Raw genomic sequence first — 24,460 nt, forward strand, 5'->3', positions numbered from 1 at the left:
AAGGTTTTGTGTAAACCAAGAAGTAGACAGCTGACCAGCCTGACTCATGGGGGCAAATATTGCATGTTATTAGTGAAGATAGCATTACTGAGAATAAGGAAGTAAAAGCAGACAAATATGAGAAATTGCTAAGTTTGATCCTTTTGATGAACCCGGATAACTCACGGATGAAGGTCATAGGATCCAAGACCAAAAGAGATAGAATTTGGTCAAATTAGATAGGGTAATATTCTCTTCAAGTCCCTATTCTTCTTTGATATTCTGCACTACCTGAAAGATGAATGGGTCTCAGAATCTAATGGGAACTTTAGTATATAAGGGATAGCTCATCTGTAAATTTTAGGAATTGGTTTTTAACTAAATTAGATACCAGGGTAAAATGTAATTAAAAAAAAAACAATTACTTAGTGCTCCACAAAAGTCTTTCCTATTTCAATTCTTCGTGATAGTATGAAGGTGACTCTAAATTCTTAAAGACTATGCTGGAAAAAATATACTCTGACAAATATTTTCTAAGCTCTGAGGTGTTAAGAACAGTCCTGGTTTCAAATTGTGCCAACTGTGTAAGTATCAGACTAGTTAACTACAGAGACATTCATCACCAGGAGAAGAAGGATGCTTTGCCCACAAAACAAAAAATGCAAAACAGTCCGTGGTCCCATGTGATTCCCTTTCCCTTTCCCAATACACACACACACACACACACACACACACACACACACACGCACACACGCACACACACAGAAACTTTCCTTTCCCTTATATAGTGACAATGATGTAGTGGTATATATAGTAACAGGAGATGATGGGCACTAAGAATTTGTGTACTTATTATATTCCCCACTAGAATGTAACCTTATCTTCACATGCTTATTGCCTAGTACAAGTATTTACAAATAATAAATGCTCAAAATGATTTTGTTATTAGCTGCTGAACTAAGAACAGCATTCTTTTTGAAATCATGAGCAAGAGGACCTGAGAAAATAATCTAAAATATTACTTGAAACAATTAAAAAAATTCAACCAGTAAACCCACATAAATCATCAGCCTTTCTATATAAGAACAACAAGACATAGAAAGAGAAATTCCATTTAAAGTAACTAAAGACAACATTAAATCTTTGGAAATCTACCTCCCAAGACAAAGTCAGAAACTGTATGAACACTTCACACAAATAAAGTCAGATCTAAACAATTGGAAAGATGTAAATTTTTCATAGTTAGGTTAAACTAATATAATAAAAATAACAGTTCTACCCAGATTAAATTACTTATTCATTTCTACATTCAAACTACCAAATTACTATTTTATCTAATTAGAAAAATTAGAAATAATTTTTATGGAATACAAGATAAATAACCAAAATTCATATGGAACAACAAAAGGTCAAGAATATCAAGGAACTGATGAAAAAAATGTAAAGGAAGGTGACCTAGGTCTATCAGATCTAAAACTATACTATAAAGTTGGCATCATCAAAGCTGTCTGGTCCTGGTTAAGAAATAGTGTAAATGGATTAGATTAGGATAGGTTGAAAAGAAATAGTAGTAAAAGACTATAGTGATCTACTGCTTGACAAACCCAAAGACATTAATTTCTGGGAAAAGAACTTACTACTTGACAAAAATTGTTGGGAAAACTGGAAAAGAGAATGACAAAATCTAAGCATAGACCCACATCTCACACCCTATACTAAAATAAGGTCAAAATGGGTACAGGATTTATACATAAAGGACAATACCAAAGATCAATTAACAGAATAAGAAATACTCTGTCAGATATCAGGAAAGGGTAGAAAATCATGACCAAGCAAAAGTTAGAGAACATTATAAATTGCAAAATGGATGATTTTGACTACATTAAATGTTTGACCTTCATTCTTTTTTTTTTTAGTTTTTGCAAGGGAGTGGGGTTAAGTGACCTGTCCAAGGTCACACAGCTAGGTAATTATTAAGTGTCTGAGGTCACATTTGAACTCAGGTCCTCCTGACTCCAGGGCTGGTGCTCTATCCACTGTGCCACCTAGCTGCCCCTCTACTTACTTTTTAAAAATTTCTCTTATGTCACTGTGCCACCTAGCTTCCCCTCTTTGTTTACTTTTTAAAAATTTCTCTTGTGTTTTTCTTTCCTATCTCATTGTTTTCTTTCTTTTCCCTTAATCCTAACTTCTTTTTCAGAAAATGACTAATATGTAAACATTAAATTCAATGTATATGTATAATATTTAACAGACTGTTCACTACTGAGGGGAGGGGGTGGGAAGGGAGAGTGAAAGGATATTATATAACTTAAAAATATGCATATGCATGTGGATGAATGTTGAAAAATTTTCATAACATGTAACTGGAAAATAAAATAGGATTAATTAGGAAAAATAAAATAAAGTCTTTAAAAAAGAAATAAGCAAATTATGTATTTATTATTATTTTTTAAATTTTATTTAAGGCAATGGGGTTAAGTGACTTGCCCAAGGTTATACAGCTAGCCAATTATTAAATGCCTGAGGCCAAATTTGAACTCAGGTCCTCTTGACTCCAGGGCTGGTGCTCTATCCATTGTGCCACCTAGTTGCCCCATTAAGTGTTTATTATTTCTTTAATTTTATTTTTATTTATAGTAAATCATAAACAAATTAGAGAAGTATCGATTATTTTCCATGTCAGATCTATAAATAAAGGAAAAATTGATGATCAAACATGAGCTAGAGAGGATCTTGAGAAGTAAAATGGATAATTTTTATTAAATCAATAAGGTTTTCCATAATCAAAACCAATGCAGTCAAGAGTATCAGTGAAAAATTGCAATGTACTGTTTGTTGGTGGCATTGTGAATTGGTTCAATCATTTTGGGCAACTAGGTGGAACAGAGGATGGAATACAAGAACTGAAGTCTGTTACACTTACATTCTGGAGTTCAAATCTGGCCTAGCTGTATGATCCTGGATAAGTCACTTAACTTTCTTATCTCATCTTTATCTATAAAATGAGCTGGACAAGGAATGGCAAACCATTCCAGTATCTTTGCCAGAAAAACCCCAAATAGGGCACAAAGAGTTGAATGCAACTAAAACAACTGAAAAAAAAACAACCAATGATTCTGGAGAAAATTTGGAATTATGCCCAAGGAGCTCTAAATCCATGCATATCCTCTGACTTAGTAATATTAATATTTGGTCTGTATCTCAAAGCAGTCAAAGAAAAATGAAAAATGCCTATATATTAAAAATATTCATAGAAGTTCTTTTTGTTTTGGCAAAGAATTGGGAATTGAATGGATGCCCATCAATTCAGCTATGGTATAGAACTGTTATTGAATACTACTATGCTAGAAAAAAATTATGAGCAAAGTAGTTTTAGAAAAAGCTGGGAAGCTTTATATGAATCTATGCTAAGTAAAAAGCATAGACAAGGAGAATGTTGTACACAGTAACAGAAGTATCATAGTAATGAGCAACCATGTAAAAATTAGCTATTCTGAATGATATAATGAACCCAGACAATTCAGGATTCTGTTGAAAAGAGCGATCCAGGGGCAGCTAGGTGTTGCAGTGGATAGAAAACCAGCACTGGAGTCAGGAGGAGCTAAATTCAAATCCAACCTCAGACTCTGGATACCTACTAGCTATGTGATCTTTGGCAAATCACTTAATCCCATTGCCTTGCAAAAACCAAACCAGAAAAAAAGAAAAATGTTCTCCACCTCCAGAGAACGAACAAATATACTCTGAGTGAACTGTAAAGTATATTTTTTTCCTTTGCAACATAGATAATATGGAAATGTATTTTGCATAATTTTACAAGCATATTTGATATCATATTGCCCACCTTCTCAATGAATTAGGGAGGGACTAGAGGGAAGAAGAGAATTTAGAATTCAAAATTTTAAAAAAGCATGCTAAAAATAAATAAAATGCCTGTGTCTGTGTGTGTGTGTGTGTGTGTGTGTGTGTGTGTGTGTCTGTGTGTCTGTGTGTGTGTGTGTGTATTTTACTTATTTTTTTCCTCCAACTACATGCAATGGTAGTTTTTACCAATCTTTTTTTTTCTAAGATTTTGGGTTTTCCAATTTTCTCCCTCCCTCCTTCCCTCCCCTTCTCCCTGACAGATAAATATTAATATATATGTATATGTATATGTATATGTATATCTATATCTATATATTTTTTAGTATCACTATAAAAAGACCTAAAGATAATAAAACTGGAAGGTATCTTAGAGGTTATTTTATACAATTCTCTCATTTTAGAAATAAGAAAACTGAGGCCTGGAGAATTTAATATACTCTCTTCCCAAATTACCTTATATTCTTTTTGAATATAATATGCTTAGCTTGCACTTATATGATTCCATGTTGTTCCTCCCATTTGAAAGATCCTTTAATTCAGGACCTCATTCACATGTTTCTTTATATCTTCAGGATTTAGCACAGTACCTAGCCCATAATAGGTATATTAAGCTTATTACTTTATTGACTACCCAAGGTCACATAATTAAGGAAAAGAAATGAGTTTTGTTTAGGTTTTTTTTTTTTGCAAGGCAAATGCAGTTAAGTGGCTTGCCCAAGGCCACACAGCTAGGTAATTATTAAGTATCTGAGACTGGATTTGAACCCAGGTACTCCTGACTCCAAGGCCTGTGCTTTATCTACTATGCCACCTAGCCACCCCCAGAGATGAGTTTTGAACTCAGGTACTCTGATTCAGTTCCCTCTCAGCAAATTTGTTTGTTGAAACTCTAAATGTGAGTTCATTATATGAGGAAAAAATTTGTTGAGGATTTTGTTGTAAGAAAACAATCAAATTTGTATTAATATTCTTACTGTGGATTAAAACAGGAAGCATTAAAAATTGCAGCTAAATGGAAAGCTAGCTCTTAGGTTGTTTTCCTTAGAAAGGAGAATACAAGAATTCATCAGATGCCTAGAGGAAAAACCCATCATTTTATAGGACACTTGTTCATATTCTTTTGCAGTACTCAAGATGAATATAGACACAAAACAACTTTCTTCTGTACTTTACATGCCAATAACTGTTAAAAGAAGAAGAAAATATGGAGGAAATTATGTGAAATACTTGCAAAGATCTTTTTTAGGATCATAGACTTTGAAATGCTTCCAGAGAACATCTAGACTGATCTATCTCAATTTAGGCATAGGGAAACTGAGGACCTAGAAGGGCTTGCCCAAAGTCACATGGATAGTAAGCACCAGAGGCAGGATTTGAATTCAGGTTCTTTGATTCCAGAATTAGTGCTACTTCCATGTTATACCAAGCTGTTCTTGTTGATTCTTTTTTGTTTGGTTTTGTTTTTGCAAGGCAATGGGGTTAAGTGACTTGCCCAAGTTCACAAAGTTAAGTATTAAAGTGTCTGAGGTTCATTTTGAACTCAGATCCTTCTGACTCCAGGGCTGGTTCTCTATCCACTGCATCACTTAACTGCCCCTCATGTAGACTCTTGATATTTTCTTATTGCAACCGCAAATGTGGGCCTTATTGAGCCAGGCTTTTCCAAACATTCTCTACATTTGATAATACCTTTGCAATCCACATAACTAGCAAAAATGTGTGAAGAATACCATAACATATTTTAATTGCTGCTTGTTAGGGTTTTTTTTAAAGCTTTTGACTCAGTAGAGCACAAAGTTATCTTAAAGGCTCACTTCTTGCACTTGCAACTATTTGAAGGGTTATTATATAAAATAGAGATGAGAAGTAATTGCTTGCAAATATCTGTTAATATCAGAAATAATTTCATGATAAATTCTACCTCAGATATAATCTTATTTTTTTTAAATTCTCTGATCATTAATATCATTTTTTAATGATAAGTTGAATATGACAAAAAAAAGAAAAATGTTGGATGTTGGAGGGAAATATGGAAAATTGGGACATTGATGCCCTGTTGTTGGATTTTTGAACAGATCCAGTTCTCTGAGCACTTTGGAACAATGTCCAAAGAGCTACAAAATTGTGTATACTCTTTGATTCAACAATACCACTGTTAAATCTATATCAGAAAAACATTCACAAAGGGGAAAGGACAATTTGTAAAAAAAAGATTATGGTAACTCTCTTTGTGATAGTTAAATATTGGAAAACAGAAAAGATGCCTATCAATTGAGAATGGTTAAACAAGCTACCTTATATGATTATAATTAAATATTATTCTGCTATAAGAAGTGACAAGTAGGATGATTCCAAAACAACCTGGAAAACTTAAATGAACTGATGCAAAGTGAAGTGAACAGAATGAGGAGACCAGTTTGCACAGTTACAGCAACATTGATTGATAAAAATTGTGAATGACTTAGTCATTCTCAGAAATACAATGATCCAAGACTTAAGGACTGATGAATAATCATACTATCCACTGACAGAAAACTAATATTGTTTGAATAGACTGAAGTATGCCATTTTTCAATTTCTTTCTTTAATTTTTTTTCTTTTGTTTGAATCTTCTTTTACAAAATGACTAATATGGAAATGTTTTACATTATTGCACATATATAAGCTGTCTGATTGCTTGTCATCTCAGAAAATGGGAGGGGTGGAGGAAGGGAGAGAGAGATGGATAGAATTTGGAATGTAAAACTTTAAATAAAAATGTTTAAAAAAACTTTTTAAGGAAACTATTAAATTAAATTACCACTTTAAAAAAATGACAAGTTGTTCCCTGAAACCACTTAATTAAAGTGTTCTATTAGCCCCATATTATGGTTGTGAATCTTCTGCTATCACCCTCTCTAATGAAACAAAACTTGTGAGAGTCCAAAAGGAAAAATGGAGAAACATCTATTTCCAATGATAAACCTGTCTGGTAGAAATGGTAAAAGGGAGAGGTAATTATCTGAGGATCTAAAATTTCATCATCATGGGGAATTTCTTCTATCAAAACATATTGAAACCTAAGGGACTTATTCAGGTTCACTCAGTTAGTTAAGAATCAGAGGTGGGATCTGAAAGCAAATCTTTTTGGTTGCAAGCCCAGAACTCTCTCACCATTCTATGCTTTATAAAGAATATTTTCAAAGTAATATGTAATCAGAAATTGGAAAGGTCATTTAACAAGTGTGAAAACTAATAAGTAGACTTCCTAAAGATTTCAGAGGTACTAAAAAATTAAATTCTTTATATATGTGTGTGTGTGTGTGTGTGTGTGTGTGTGTGTGCACATTTTCAACAGACACTAACAAGAAAATCATAGAATGAAAATGCATGGATTGGTTGTAATTTTAACTGGAAGAGGGAATATCCCCATTGATGAGATGATAAAGTCCCTGAAATATTAAAGCACACAATTCTATAAGACATGTCAATTCTTAGGATCAATGACAAACCCAAGAAATAAGTATTTAGTGTTTATTCTCTTCTGAGACTATGCTAGCTGGTGGGATAGATATAATATTACAAAAAACATTAGTCCCTTTGCCCACAGATATTATATATAAGTTGGTTGGCAAGGTACCAAGACAGTGCCTGGGAATACCATGAGAATATTAGGACTGAACATCATTGGATATTATTTTCCACATGTAACGCAACCTATTTTCATTGAGTTTTTGGAATTCTCTGTCACTTTGCTTATTCATATTGAAGGTCAAGCATACTCTCCCTAGTTTAAAATTGTGACTCTGAGTAGGGCACAGAAAGCACAGGGTTGGTGAGACTGGGGGAGATGTGCTCCTGGTGTTCTCAAGGTAGAAAGAAGTTCAACTAGCCATAAAAACCTGTAATTTAGAGTTGCATGAGATCTTAGCAATCAAATCCAATCCCTTTATTTTGAAGATGAGGAACCTCAAGTCCAAAACAGATGACTTATCAAGATCATATTGGTAATAATTCAAAGGGGGTGTATGGAGTGTTCTAGGAGACTAATCTTTTTGGTATGAGCCCTTTTCAGGGCTATTCATCCACTTTTGTTGTTCAATGTGTCCCCCTAATTCTCACTAGTGACCCCAAGAAGCTAGCATGCACAGTGTTAGCATGCCAGTCTTAGTAGATGGGCTGCACCAGGTTGAGAATAATCAACAGGTGCCAAACCCATTGGTGAATTAGAGGATTATCTACTCCAAGGATGTGAAGACTTGCCCCTGGCAGAATAGATTGATGAAGCATTTGAGTCCGGTGTTTATGGAACAGGTCAGACACCAAAGATACCAATGTCATACACTGCCTCCAGGTCTTTGCCAGTGATCCTGACTTTTGTCTTGACACTGAACTTTGATAACTCTGGAAGAGAGAGAGAGAGACTGAGGTCTTTGTGCAACTCATTCTTATTTAAATCCAATTCATGAACAAGTCAAGACACTAACCTATGATGTCATTGGTCCTTTTCAAAAACAAAGGACAAACAAACAATAATTCAAAGAATTGTATTTCAAACCTAGGTCCTCTGACTCTGAAACTCAAGTTCTTTCCACTGAGCCTCACTTTCCATCCCCTGCCCATCACATTCCTCTTCCCAATCCACATGTGCTTCAAAGGATGAAGTCAGGAGGTGATAGGATAAAAAAATAATTAGTGAAATGAAGAAGGTAAACAGATATTATACCTCCATAGCCCAGAATGCTGGAATGAAAATGAGAAGGTTTCTCTGAAAGCTGAGCAAGGTTAAGTTTATTGGATTGAATTTAGAACCAATAAAGGGAAGTCCTATTCCACATAGCAGTTAGTAAACTTATGGAACCTGTTATCCCAAGAGCGAGCATTTAAATACTTACCAAACTTGTTTAGATAAATTCAGAGAAGATGGAGCTGTAAAAAAGGCACAATCTTTTGAGTTCTTTGTGAATTGGAGTCATGTAAGAGAAGATAGTTTGGATTCGAATCATAGGCTCATAAAATCAAGACAACATTGCATTTCTGAAATTTAGCCAAACACAAACAAACTTGTCTGCTTTTTTCCCCTCTTTCCTTGTATCAGAAACATTACTGAACAGGAACCAGAACAGTTCCTTGAAACAGTGGGTAGAATATTGGATTTAGAGTCAGGAAGACCTCAATTTGAATTCCATCTTGGACGTTTATTAGCTCTGTGACCCTGGATAAGTCACTTAACCTCTTTCAGTCTCAGTTTACTATCTGTAAAATTGTGATAATAATAGCATTTATTTCACCAGGATTTTGCAATCATCAAAAGAGAAAATATGTAAAGTTCTCTGCAAACATCAGAGTCCTATATAATAGCTAGCAATTATTGTTATTATTACATTATAATATAGTATATTGCAGAGATTACTTTAGTGATTATCAGAAGAAAGGGATATGAATCCCTATCCTTCCATTTACTAACTGAGGGATGTTGAGCACATCACCTCTATGATTCCTCATCTACAAAATGGGAATAATAATATTTGTGCTATCTACCACACAGATTTGTAATGAAGGGCATGCTTTGTAAACATCAAAGCACAATAGAAATGTGAGATATGAATTTTTAATAAAGTTCACTTCATATTCAAAATATTATGACATCCTAATGGTAATTTCACATAAAAGTTCATCTAATTTGGATTTCATAAAATACACCTGGGTTCCCTGTTAGTTTACTTTTGAGATCTTCTTCCAGCCTCTAAATTCTATAAGAAATTGAGTAGCACAGTGGATAGAGCACAGAGTTGGAAGTCAGAATGACTTGACTTACTGTGTGACCTTGGACAAGTCACTTAACCTAACTGTAGAGTGGAAATAATATCACTCCCACTTGCAAGTTTGTTGTAAGGATTAAATGAGATATTATTTCTAAAGTCCTTAGTATACCTTAGCATATATAGCATAGTAGGTGCTATATAAAATGCTTCATTTCTCTACTCTGTAAACTCCCTGACATGAAATCATAGATTTACAGGATTTAGAACTCTTAAGAGAAATTCCAGATGAGTTAGTCCAGTCTCTTCAGTTAAAGCCTGAAGAAGGAAACTGACTTGAGCAAGAGCACATAGGCATATTTCAATGCCCTAAATTCTCAAAGCAATATTAGCTTCAGATATAGTCTATCAAGATTGTCTTAGGATCACAGATCACAATTAAATTCAATTTTACAAGTACTTATTAAGTGTCTACTGTGTTCTAGATTCTGTCCTAGTTGCTGGGAATAAAAAAAAACAGTAAATAAAACAGCCCTTATCTCTAAGGAATTTACATTTTACTAAAGGGAAACAACTATACACACACACACACACACACACACACTTAAAATATAAACCATGTACGAACAAATTGAAGGAATTTTCTCAACACCTTCTTAGCCTCATTTCTAATTCACCATACCTCAGCTGCCTGCTCAACCTGGAAGACATCTCCCACCCCAGCACTCCCTCCTCCTATTGGTAAAATCAACTTTGAACCTTCTTTTTGAGGAAGTGCTTAGGTCAGTCACCCTACATTCTTTACTCTTGCAGGTATCTCCACCTATCCCTTGCTTTTCACTATGCTTTTATGTGTTGCAGGCTTGTTTTTGTATTTCTGCAAAGTATGCCCTTAACAAATGTTTGTGCACTTGACTTAAATATTGGGGGCAATAACAACTGGTGTTCTCAAGGTAGATCACATGGAGGATATAACACTTTAGCTGGTCTTTGAAGAACATTTCTAAGAGTTAAAAAGGCTCCCAGGTATGGGAGACAGGCAGTCCATGCAGAGGAAGGGGAACCAGTATGGGGTACCAGGAAACCAGAAAGGCATTAAAGAAGGTTATCTGATCCACTCCACCAACATTATGCAAAGTATTGTTGCCACCAGTTAAAAATAGGGCAACTGAGGCCCAGAGTTAAAGCCAATGAATGTTAGCTGGAGAATGAACTAGGAAACCAGATTTCCCTCCTATCTCACCATACCAAGCTATCCTAGTGAATGGAAATTGTTAGACTTCATAAGTCAAACTACTAAACTCAGATACCTGGATATTTTCAACCAGAGGTTACATGATCCCCTGTAGGGGATCACAATCCAATTCCCTCCTGTTACACATGAAAAGGCTCAAGTCTAGGGAGATAAAGTTGATTTATCTGAGGTCACAGAGAAGGCCGAATCTAGATTTGAGCTATCTAACTCCAAATCCAGGCCCCTTTCCTTTGTGTCACAGAAGAGATCCCTCTTCAATTATTTGATGGATGAATCTGTGATGTCTAATTCAAATAGAAATGGACTACATATTGACTTAGAAATCTCAAATTAACATTATTTATATTGTATTGCATTTTTGTTTATTTTGTGAAGCATTTTTAATTATATTTTCATCTATTTCTGGGATTTTGGGCACTATATGTAATCCGCAGACAGTGAACAAGATTCCTATGGACAAGATGACCCTGGAAAAATTACATATCTTGTATGTTCCTCCCAGTCCTGAGATCCCAAGCCTGGAATGTGCAATACTCTTAAGGCAACAGGGATGGGGCAGAAGGATAAATGCTATCAATAAGGAATAGAAGTTAGAGGAAGAAAGGATTTAGCCATTAGCTAAGATCAACTATTCTAGCTGCTTCATTGGTTAGAGATGTCAGAATCCTTAGATTATAATCTATTTTCTAGCTAATTAATCCTAGAGAACTCATGTAATTCATATGAGTTTCATTTGTTCATTGAATGATACTTGATGACCTAGATCATAGAGTTCTTATAAGAAAAAAAAGCATGTTGAATCATAAAATATTATACAAGTTATTTTTATTTTTATTGTTGCTTATTATGGTTTATATTGCTATTATTATTATTATTATTATTATCATTATTATTATTATTATTACTACTACTACTACTACTGAGGAGAAAACCAAACCCCCAAAAGAAGTCATTCCCATATAGGAAGTGACAAAACTGGAACTGAAGACTTTCATGTAATCCCCAAACCCAGTTAGACATAATAGTCAACACAAAGACAATGAAAGGATTTTATGCCCATGGGGAGAGAAGAAAAGAGCTGTTAAAATGAACCCTTTCAACAATAACAAAAAATTAAATGAAAGATAAGGAGTTTTTAATGCACATGTGGGGTCCAGTTCACTAATATTTTGTGCAAGGTCAATACCTAGTAGGTATCCAGGAAATGTTTCTTGATTTGAATTAAAGTCTCTCCCACTATATGATTAAAATCAGAAAAATGTGAATATAGTTCAAGCAAGTATGCAGTTTTAGGCCCTTTAATTATTACTAAATCTGACCTATGCTTGTTTTCCCTACCTTTGAGCCAGAAATATAGGTCAATTGTACAAAAAGCTAGTCCAGTCTAAATCCAAAAGACTATAAGTATAACAACTTCTTATCCCTTCATTTTGAGAAGAGTATTTTGACTGAACCTAGAGATCTCTGTGCCTCCAAAACCCCCATCCCCATTAAATTAGGAATTAAGAAACCTGGGCTCTCATTTCTTATCTGCCATTAATATTGATGTTGGTCACACCACTTCTATTTCTCTGATTGGGTCTCCATAAATAAATAAAAATAAAAAGGGTGGAAGGCAGTCTATATCAGCAGTTGTCAAACTTTTGGGTTGGGAACCATTTATATGATTAAAGACACACACATACCCTGCAAAAGTTTTTGCTCATGTGGGTTATGTGTATCAATATTTGCCATATTAGGTGTGGCTAGATGGCACAGTGGATAGAGCACCGGCCCTAGAGTCAGGAGTACCTGAGTTAAAATCTGGTCTCAGACACTTAATAATTTACCTAGCTATGTGGCCTTGGGCAAGCCACTTAACCCTATTTGCCTTGCAAAAACCTAAAAAAAAATTTTCCATATTAGAAATTATAACAACTCGGTATCATAAAATAGATCCCTTAAAAACCATCTTGAAGACATCCTGAGTCCTCCAGACCATTCTTTGAGAACCAACTGATCTAGACTGTCTCTATGGTTCTACCCAGCTTCAACAATGAATAGTTTGTATTCCCTTTCAGCTCTAGCACTGGTCCCTCTCAGTTCTGGTACTCTGCTGTCAACACACTGAAGTATTTTCCCATTCTTTGATTCCGACATCAGCAGGACCAGGCAGATGCAGAGGAGATGTCTGCCTGTGTTCTCTCCAAGCAGTAGAATCCCAGAAATTCATACATGGTTTCTCTCAGTGTCAATCATAATCATGAGATTTGAGCAGAAGCTAATTGTACAGCAGGCAGGAGCATTAACTTGTTAACCTGAAGTTTTCTTTCTTAATGGGAAAGGAGTTTGTGAATGGTTTTGGATGAACCAAGTTCGACTTTGACATTTTCCTTTCAATTATTCCACTTATTGTCCTATGCAGTTGTTTGACTTTTGTGTTATTTTTAATTCAGCAAATGCATTAAAAAAGTGACATTGGTAGGGGCAGAGAATATGTCTTTCCCGCCTTAAAACATCCAGCTTCTGAGGGCTCCCTGCACTGAACTTCTTTCTAAGAAGAAACCTCCACCACCACCCCTCTGCCCCCAGTTGATTATTGTGTTTCTATGTATACTATTGATCTGCCTTTGTTTATCTGTAAGTGCTTCAAGAAAGGGATGGTTCTTTAATGTTTATTAGGAGTCCTATGGACATGGCTCCTCTGAATATTAATTTATATTTGCCATCCTGATGGCCTATAGAGAAATTCAGGTAATTTGTCTCAAATGACCCATTTGAAAATAGTCTCACCAAAGTCAATGGCTCTGTTTTGGTTATGATTTATGCCATATTTTTAGATTATGCCATATTTTAGCAGCCCTGGCTTCATCAATAATACCACTATCATAATTCATGACATTGGAGTCACCTTTGGTTCCTCAATCTCCCTCCAATCTTCCATATCCAACCAGATACCAAAATCTATTGATTCAGACTCTCTCAGTCTCTCCAGAATTCATATTTTTCTGTTCCTACTGTCACAACTCAAAGTTAAGCCCTGATTACCTTTTATCTGGATTATTGCAATGACTGACCAACCTGTCTTCCTGTATTCAACCTCTCCTCCTATTTATCCTTTATGACTTTTAGACTCAGATTGATCTACCCTGGTATATACTGATGATTGAGTCCCTGAATTCAACAACTGAAGTATCCTAAGTGAAACACACTGTATTAGGTTCTATGGATACAAAAAATGTCTCTGTCCTCAAGAGACTTACATTTAACTGTATGGATATAATAATTGCACAGATAAAGAAATAAAAAATAATTTAAGAGGAAGTCTCCAACAAACAGGATGATCAAGGAACTCTTCCTATTGGAATTGGCATCAGAGTTGAGGCTTGAATAAAGCAGAGTATTCTAATAGGTGCAAGAGATCAGGTATCTAAGATACCTGTGCCAAAGGGAAGAAAACAACAAGTAGTAGTTTTTCTGGAAGGCATGGGGATAGTCTGGAAAAATAGGCTGAAGTCTGACTGGGAAGAGTCTTAAAGACCATGCTGGCAAGTTTTCAATGAAGTGAAATCTTCCAGTGAGCCTCTAGTTTGAGGTACAAATTTGTTAACATGATATTGAAGTCCCTCTAAAATCTACCTCTGGCCTCTCTTACTACCTTTTCAGACTATTCCCATGCCTTCCAGACAAACTTGTTGCTTCAAAGAATCTCAGAATTGGAAGAAACCTAAGGGTCTTTTAGTTCACTCCTTACCCTTGCCCTAAGTATGGATCCTCTCTAAAGGGATACTAATCACACTATCCCTATAGGCTTAAAAGCATTGGAATGGAGTTCAAGAAACTTGAATTCTAATTTTTTAATTCTATTTTTTGTACCTCAGAATTCAAAACTGTAGAAACTCTAAACGAGAAAAGATACCTAACCCAACTTCCTAATTGTATATAGATGAAGAAAATAAGGCCTGGCTAGAATAGAGATGTGACTTGGCTACAATCCCTAGGCCTTCTGATAGATTTGCTGACCAGAATGTCTCCATCACAACACAATCTTTCCATTTTTTTCATGCTTCACTGAGGTGGGTTTTTTCAAATCTAAAATGGACAAATGGATGGAAATGAAACTGATATTCATTCTTGGAGCAACCCACAAGATTGTCTTTTATGCAAATGTGTCACATGCAATGTTTCTGCTTCCCCTGCTCCTTTTCATAGAAATATGCTTTCTGTTTTCCAATTCGCCATAGCAAGCACAGTATGCAATTGTTAAATGTGTTGTAAGTAAAATAACAATGATAATCACAAAAGATGGCATTTATGTAGCACTTTATGGTTCATGAAAGACATTAAAGTTACTCTCATTTGAAACAGCAATACTATGAGATCATAATTACAAATATTATTTTGTAAGTACAAGAATTAATGTTACACATTAAAGGTGAAGAAATTGAAGCTCAAAAGAGGTTGAACAACTTATTCAAAGAAACATATCTAAAATGGTACAGGAAGAATCCAAACCCCTATCTTCAGATCCCAAGGTCAGTGACTCTGTTATGTTACATCACTGTGATCATAGTATGTCTGTATGGAAAGATTCCACATTTGCACATATTTCTTTGCATTTGTGATCTCATTGGTTTGCATATTTCCTCCATTAAGGTAGATCAACTCCTATGCATTCTTAGCCTTTTTTGACTCCTACCCATGTTCCCCACAAATCTTCCACATTTACCCAAGATGAAGAGTTATACATCACTGAACTACCATCATCATCAAAAAACCTTGAACTTACAAAGCAAATTACCATCCACAAAGTAATTTCTTCAAAACAATTCTGATAACAGGATATCATTCAAGTATTATTGGCCTTATTCTACAGATGTGGAAAATGAGGCTCCAAACAGTTAAAATATTTGACCACTGTCACACAGATAATAAGTAATAGAAGTGGAATTTGAACCCAGTTTTAGAACTACAAGTCATTGCTCTTTTAACAGTATGTTCTCTCTCTCTCTCTCTCTCTCTCTCTCTCTCTCTCTCTCTCTCTCTCTCTCTCTCTCTCTTTCTCTCTCTCTCTTGATATAGGTAGATAGATATCCAAACATGCACTTGCAGTTACAGAAATTCCCTTTCTAAAGATAGAAAAGATGCATGCTTTTGAAAAATAGTAGAATGTTTATAACACTTGACTGCTATACTCATAGCTAAGTGAAATTAAATTGGTCAATGCTAGAAAGCTGTTAATAATTTTCAACGTTAATATTATAGGTTTCCTGAGAAAAAAGTTTTTCCCAGTGTAAAATGATACAACCATAGAATAGTGTGAGGTTTAAAGTCCAAACCACTCTAAATATTGATTTGAATGAATTGAGCAATTTAGAACATTCTTATTTCCCCAGAGGACTGTTATTCCTGTAGACAATGTTGAAAATGTAATATAAAAAAATAAAATAATAGGAAGGGAAGAATGGAGCAAGGGAGAAATAGAGAGGAAAGGAGAGAATCAAGAAGAGAGAGAGAGGGAGGGAGGGAGGGAGGGAGGGAGGAAGGAAGGAAGGAAGGAAGGGAGGGAGGAAGGAAGGAAGGAAGGAAGGAAAAGGAAGGAAAGAAGGAAAAAAATTTATACTACAGTTCTCTATTACACAGAATTGGGTTTAATTTGGGGGGAGATTTATTTCTGACACATACACACACACATATATATACAGAAAAGCTGCAAAGAATGTCTCTCCAAATAAAACTGCTCTTGCTGTATCATGCTAAAAAGCTTTTAAGGGAAAAACAGTAAATAAATTCAACTCTTCCAATGCATTTGGATGTTATCCTAAAGCAGTACCCAGGGTAATAGGAGAGCAATCAACAACTGAAAGGATTGAAACTATTATGGAGGGACAACAGAGGAATAATGGGTGTTAAGGAGGTTGAATAACAGAAATGATTGCATCCTCCTACCAGGGAGCTTTAAAGCTTATAATGGGAGGATAGAGAGAGAGACTCCATTTTATAACAGCTAAACTGTGCTTTTGTTGGTTTAAAACAACAACAACATAACAAATAAACAAGAAGGCCAAGAAATGTCGCATCTGGCTTATTATGTGGGAAGGCAAACAGTCACTCTTCTTCAGTGTTTTAAATAGTACATAAATATTGCACTTTGTTCTAGTCTTGGAGACAGCAATAAAGAACTATCTCCCTCCTCCCCTTCCCTTGAGCCAAATGCCAATCTCGATGAAGTCAGACTTCATGGGTATCAGTGACAATTTCAGAAGCAAATACCTGAAAATATGAGGTAATGATGCCAAAATGCCTGTCATTTTTGGGAATTTTTAGAGAATTGGCAGCAAAATGGCAGGCTGGTAAAAGTTAATTCCCAGAAAAATTCTAGAGCACATTATTATGCAAATAGTTTGTGAACAAAGGGAAAGTAGTGCTCATTAGGAGCTAATATGGGTTGACTAAAAATAAATAAACTACCCTCAGGTCCTATTTGAATTTTTGTAACCAGATGTACAGAGCAGAGGGATGCCATAAAAACTCTGTATCTGAATTTAACAAAAATTTCCACAAGATAGCCTACTGGACAGGATGGTGAAATATGGACTGGATGATAATAATATTGAATGAATACACAGGAGGTTGAACAACTGTACCCTACTAATATTTATTAACAGATTTGTGTCAGTCTGGATTTAGATCTCTAGCAGTTGCCAGAGGACTCTCCTTCTTTGGTCTTCTGCTATTCATAGCTTTCTTTCAGTGTCTTCCATTTTTCAGAAAAGGAAGCATGCTAATAAAATTTCACGCGGTACAAAATGGGACAGTGAGCTAGAATTAATAACCAATGGCATAGAGCCAAAAAGAAACAATATAGTCAATCAATAAATTTTAAACAATATTCATACTGAAAATTTAAAGTATTTGAGGGGATAAATGAAAAGCCTTGTATTTGGAATAAAAAATAAATTGTAAAAATATAGAATTGAGGGAATTCAGGTTGAGAGATGTGGAAAATGTCTTGGGGAATATTTTCATTGAGCACAAACTTAGTAGGAACAAACAGATGAGAGCAAGTTAACTGCAGAAGAAACTAATACATTTTCAGATTAGATTAATAATGTTATATTTGTCTAGAACATATAAAGTAAAGCCATATTGTATTTAGCATTGGTCAAATTACATCTGCATTGTTATAGTCAGTTTATAGTCCCACAACTATGAAAGAACATTGATAGCCTTTGTGTGAAATGAAACAAGAACAGAAGATGACAGAAATTATGTCAAATAATGAATGGTTGAAGGAACTGGAAATGTTTAGACTAAAAAAACAAAGATTTAGGACCAGCTATATGATTTAGTCATATAAAGTATTGCTACCTGGGAAAAAAATTAGAATTATTTCGTTCAACTCCAAAAGGCCAGACTAGATATAAAGGATAAAACTTAACATGATAAAAGGGATGGATTTCAGTTCTGGTGAAAGTATGACATCACAAACGAATGCATGATAAAAATTGTTTAAAATGCTTATTATATCTTAGGCATTATACTAACCCTGAGGTTGTGAATACAAGCAAATATATAAGATAGTCTCTGATCTCAAAGAGCTTATATTTTAATAGAGAAAGAAAACATTTCCAGAAGAGCCTGGGTGTGGGGAAGTGTGTTTGAGGAAGGGGACTTGAGGGTGACAACATGTTTTGCAACATAACAGATCAGTATGTGAGATAAGACATCACTCAGAGACCTAGTTCTCAGCAAGATAATATAAAAACTCACTGAACATAGACTCCCAAGGGCAAAGTCCAGGTTTCTAGTGACCAGAGAATATCATTTGCTCCTCATCACTGAAGCTATTCAAGCAAAAATTGAATGACCACTTTAAGAAGAGCTAGAGACTAAAGTTTTTTTCCAGTACCAAAATTATGTGATATTTTTCCCCCTTTGAATGAAAAGAGTCCAACATAAATAGGATAGTTATCATAGACAACAAATTGCATTTTTTTTTTACAAAAATGCGATTAACACATGCAACTTAACTTCAGGTACAAAAATGAAAAATGACAGTCTCTGCCATCAAGGAACTTACAAACTAATGATGCAGGGAGAAGACATATATGCAAATAATTACAATATTATATACAAGGCAGAATTTCATAAGTACAAAAGCAAGGTCAAGTTAGCATGCTAGGAGAAATTTAATAAAGTGAGATCACTTTCAGGAGGGCTTGTGTCACGAAAGTCCATAGATTGGATAAAAGAAACATGAAAGGTGGGTCAGGAAAGAATAGATGATTTCCATAGGGAGCATCAAACAGTATAATGCAGTAACTAGGGATAAGATTGGAAAAGTAGGTTTGAGCTGGAAAGCAAGAAGCCTTGAGTGCCAGAAGTTCATATTATACTTAGTAGGTCATGAGGTGATACCGAGAGGTATTATATAGAGAGCTAAGAATTTCAGAGCAAGGTATTCTAATCATGATTTACCAGTCTCTCCCCTCCAGGGACTGGTAAGTCATTTCTCTCTCACTAGATCTCAGTTTCTCCTTCTTTAAAGTGAATGTTTTAGACTAGATAATCTTTCAAGTCTCTGGAGTTCTAAATATTTTCATTCTATTGCCAGTTCTAAGAGCCTCTTTCACAGCCTTCAAGCAAAATTTTCTGTAACTCAGGAAGGTGTAAAACAAAACCTAAATGGTCTCTCCATTTTTAGACTATCTATACATGTCACCATAACTGGCTGATATTCTAAATATAACATTCTTGTCTAGTGACAAAGTGGGCATACTGCTGTACAAACTGAGTAATATGGAATTTGACCTTCTCACTATGAATGAAACCAGAAAGCAGAAAGAAATTGCCCCTGAATGGAAAGATGACCCAAATATCCTCCTAAGAGACATGAATAAAGGAAGTGATAGAGCTGGTTTGATCCCATTTCCAAGGGCAAGATAATATATATGAATACATGGGATATTTGACAGTCTAGTGCTATGCACATCATGAATGTATATATACATATATATATATATATATATATATATATATAAATATTCACATATACAAAAGACCACCTAAAATATGGAAACCATTTGAACCAAAGTGTGCTGCAGAGGATGAGGAAGATTGAGACAGATCAAAAACTGGATGAGCTCCTCCAAATTAAAGTAATATATTCTTTCACAATAGGTGACTTTGAAGCAAAGGTAGTCATAAAAGTGGAGGACAAGAATTATATTGGGAAATATAGATCTAGAGCAAGAAACCAAAGAGAGTGAGTATTTTCTCAACAAGAGTCAGGAGGCCCTGGGGAATATTTAAGCAAAAATTCAATTGATTCTTTCCTAACAAGTGGGACACAACTATTTACCTATGTCAGAGTCATTTCTAAATCAGAGGCCTGTGCAGAGTGAGCCCATCAATTCATCAGAGCAAAAATTAGAAGCAATACCAAATTAGAAGAAAAAAATCAAAATAAGGAGAAGTTTTTTTTTATTCTAAGTTACAAAGAATGCCTTACTGGAGAAGGGAAGGAATATATCTGAAAATTAAGTTGATTTTTTTAAAGGCATCAATGAAAGTTTAAAACTTAAAATTTAAATTTTAAATCATATCTGTGATTTGATCAAGTTTAAGGAGTTTCAAAGGAGAAATTCTCCTTACCAATGAATAGGATTACTCAGAATTGCCTTGAAATTGATAGTCTTCAAAAGCTGCTTCTAGCTACCAATAGCAAAAGTGCTTCACAGAAACTTATATAGACAGTATATATATCAGAGATAGTATTTGACTCTGGCACCAGATCTCTAATCCTTAATGTCTTAAAATTGAAAGAAAAATATTATATAAAATTAAAATAGTTCTAGCCTGATCTACTTATATTCTTTATTAATGTTGAAAAGATAGGAAAATTAAAAAACAACAAACTTCAACACAGACTATCATAATTTCCTAATGAAATTTAGTGAAAATCAAATACAAATTCAGGACAATGCTGGTTTATTCTAGAAAGTTTTTTTTGTAAAAGAAGGATACCAAAGACTTTGCAGAACAAAAATTGGTGATCAAGAAAACATAAATAAGGACTAAGGTATATGCCAACTTCTCCATCTCTATAAAATATTTATGAGGAAAAAGGTATGTTATATATATATATATTATGAGCATTTTTGATAAGCAGGCAGATTTATTAAAAATAATATTCAATAGATCATATTTTTATAGTTGTATAATTGACAAAAAGAAGCAGAGTTCAAGAGTTCACTTTTAATTGTTTGTGGACTATAAAGTTACATTTGAATCAGTAGAGCAAGATTGCACATTATTTTTTCCAAACAAGCGCTGTCCTTGTATATGCTAAAACCACACAAAATCCCTTAAAAGATACCAACAGAGAAAAATTTGTCATATGATCCTCTGTTTATAAATATCAAGCGAAGCATAAAATGAATTGCCAAAGGTTCTCCTGTCCCCAATGTCATGGAGAAGGTTCAGTCCAAGAAATATGCATATATTTCTTTTAACAAATGATATGGTGGGATGAAAGGGACCAAGTAGTCTGTGGTTCAGTAAATGCAAATATCACAGCTACTATGGTAAGGATTCACTAGGCATCAAATTCATCAGGGAAAACTGGAAAGCAGTCTGACAGAAATTAAGGGTAAGACTAACATCTCACACAATACACCCAAGATAAGCTTCAAATGGATACTTGACAGATATAAAAGGTCATATCACAAATGAATTATGGGATAAAGAAAAAAATGCCTGTGAGGGACAAGCCAAAATGAAAAATTTTTACTACATAATATTTTTATGGAAAAAATTAAAATTAAAAAGGAAACTTTTCCCCTAGAGGGAAAGGGGAACATCACCATCAAGTTCTCATAAAAGTCTCATTTCCAATAAGTCTATGTATACATGCATATATATAGATATAGATATAGATATAGATATAGCCTACACATATAACATATACTTACATGCATGCATATATATATATATATATATGAATAAGAGTCAAATATTTAAAAATAGGATTGAATTGATGTTCAAAAGGTATGAAAAAGCTGTTTTCAAAGAAAATATAAGTAATCAACAAACATAAAAAATGCTTAATAATTAGAGCAATGAAAGTAATCCTAAAGTTCTACCTTGTAAAATATCAGACTTGAAAAGCTGACAACAAAAGAAAAATGATCAATTCTGGAGAAGGGTTTCAAAGACTATATACCAAAATAAGGTCAAAATGGGTGCAGAATTTAGAAATAAATACCATAGATAAAGTAATAGACCAAAGAAACCTTTATCAGATCTATGGAATGGGGATTAATTTATGATCAAACAAGAATTAGAGTACATTATAAACGGCAAAATGAATGTCTATATTAAATTAAAAAGTTTTTTCACTAATAAAATCAATGCTTCCAAAATTAGAAGAAAAGCAGAAAGATGGGAAACAATCTTCACAACTAGAAGTTCTGATAAAGGTCTCATTTCTAAAATATATAGAGAATTGCATCAAATTTATAAGACCACAAGTCATTCCACAATTGATAAATGGTTAAAGACTATGAACAGACAGTTTTCAAATGAAGAAATTAAAACTGTATATAATCATAAGAAAAAAGCTCCAAATCCTTATTGATTAGAGAAATTCAAGTTAAAACAAAACAATGAGGCATTATTTCACACTTATTAGATTGGCCAAGATAAGAAAAAAGGGAAAATGATCAATGTTGGAGAAGTAGTGGCAGGAGTGGGACATTGATGAATTGCTGGTGGAGTTGTGAACAGATCCAGTTTCTCTTGAGAGCAATATGGAACTATGCCCAAAGAACAATAAAACTGTTCATATCCTTTGACCCAGCAATTCCAATTCTAGGTCTATATCCAGAAGAAATTATATAAAAAGGGAAAAGTCCTACATGTTCCAAAATATTCATAACTCTTTTTTTTTTGTAGTGGCAAAGAAATGGAAATCGAGGGAATGCCCATTATTTGGGGAATGGCTAAACAAGTTATGGTACATGAATACTATGGAATGCTATTGTTCTATAAGAAACCATAAATGGTCAGGCTCTAGAGAAGCATGGAATGACTTACAGAATCTGATGCTGACTGAGTACAGGGAGTAGAACCAAGAGAACAAAGTACACATTAACAATAACATTGTGAGATGAACAACCTTGATGGAAGCAACTCCTCTCAGTAGTCCAGAGAGCTAGGATAACTATATTTGATTGGCTATGGACTATATTATCCCCATCCAGAGGAAAACAAAACAATACAAAAACACACATACACATACACACAGAGAAAATGAATGTTTCTGAATCTGATGAACACTTTGTAAAAATTATCTCTCACGTATTTCTTTCCCTTAATCCTAATTCCTCATACTGAAAATTACTATAATTGAGGAATATTGAATGTGATTTTTGCTACCCACCTCTTATCAAAGAAATGATAGATTTAAGATAAAAAAATGACACATGCATTGTCATATTTGCTTACTATTTCATATTTTTTTATCAGTTTTGGTTTTCTTTTCTCCCCTTACCCTTCAATGTTTGTTAATTGAAAAAGAAACATTTAATAACATCATGCTGAATGCATCAAGCCTCCAAACATTGTAGAACTTCTGAAGTGAATTTGAGAACTATTATCATTCTTTGGCCTAACCATCTATCCACAAAGAAAAACTAAAAGAATGAAAATTACTATTATCCAGATTAGGGCATATAGTCCAATGGTGTATGTATATTAGATGACACAAAATTCCTGTGCAGTTTAAAGTTTTAATAGCATCTATCTGTCTATCTATCTATCTGAAAATGAAACAAACTGGGTATAATCTCTGAGGAAAATGATAAGCATTAAAGAGAAGCAGGAAAGGCTTCTTCAGAAAGGTGGAATTTTAATTTGGATTTGAAGGAAGTCAGGAGGATAGAAGGAGGAGGGAGGAGAAATAAGTATGATAAAAAAATATGACAGAGACAAAGATTCAGAAAAGAAGTGAATGAAAATTTAAGGAGCAGGAGAAGAGGTTCAGTTAGGAGAATCAAGGGAAACAACACCTAAATTAAGAAGTTTTTCAAACAGGCTGGAAGGAGAAGTTATTATCTCCTATTGGAACATAATTTTAATTAATTTATCAATAAATATGTCATAATCAGACATTAAAGACAAGTTCTAAGCTGGAGGGAGTCAGCATATATTTCAAAGCTTTCATTGTAGAGACTGAAACCTAGAGCCACTGAGAACCTCATCTAGAGTAACACATGAAGTAATAGCAACAAGATTCAAAACTTGAGTTCAACTATTCCAAATTGGAGGCAATTGGCACTTTTACCCAGTAGTTCCTCAACCCTGCTGTCAGGTGTTCAGTTCCTTTTTAAGTGCTTTTAATCGATAATAATGATAATAATAATAGCAACTTTGAAAAGCAAAACAAAACAAAAAAGGTTCAAAATCATTTTGATGATAAGTTACTGGTTCAAGGTAATACAGACAATAGATTAAAGAAATACAGTTAGAACCCAGAGCTTCTGATGCTTTATGATATATTCTAGCACCCTGCCTCTAAATGTTCCCTTTTCCTTCTTTGCTTTTTTCTTAGGGCTTTTTTTTTTTTGCAAGGCAA

General features: G+C 34.3%; 1 protein-coding gene across 1 annotated transcript in view; it reads right to left on the reverse strand.

Annotated features, from left to right (window-relative positions):
- HS3ST4 (heparan sulfate-glucosamine 3-sulfotransferase 4) overlaps positions 1-24,460 on the reverse strand; it is a 458,983-nt gene that overhangs the window by 110,548 nt on the left and 323,975 nt on the right. The window lies entirely within an intron of this gene.

The sequence above is a fragment of the Macrotis lagotis genome, chromosome 8 (assembly GCF_037893015.1).
Source record: "Macrotis lagotis isolate mMagLag1 chromosome 8, bilby.v1.9.chrom.fasta, whole genome shotgun sequence".
NCBI lineage: Eukaryota > Metazoa > Chordata > Mammalia > Peramelemorphia > Peramelidae > Macrotis > Macrotis lagotis.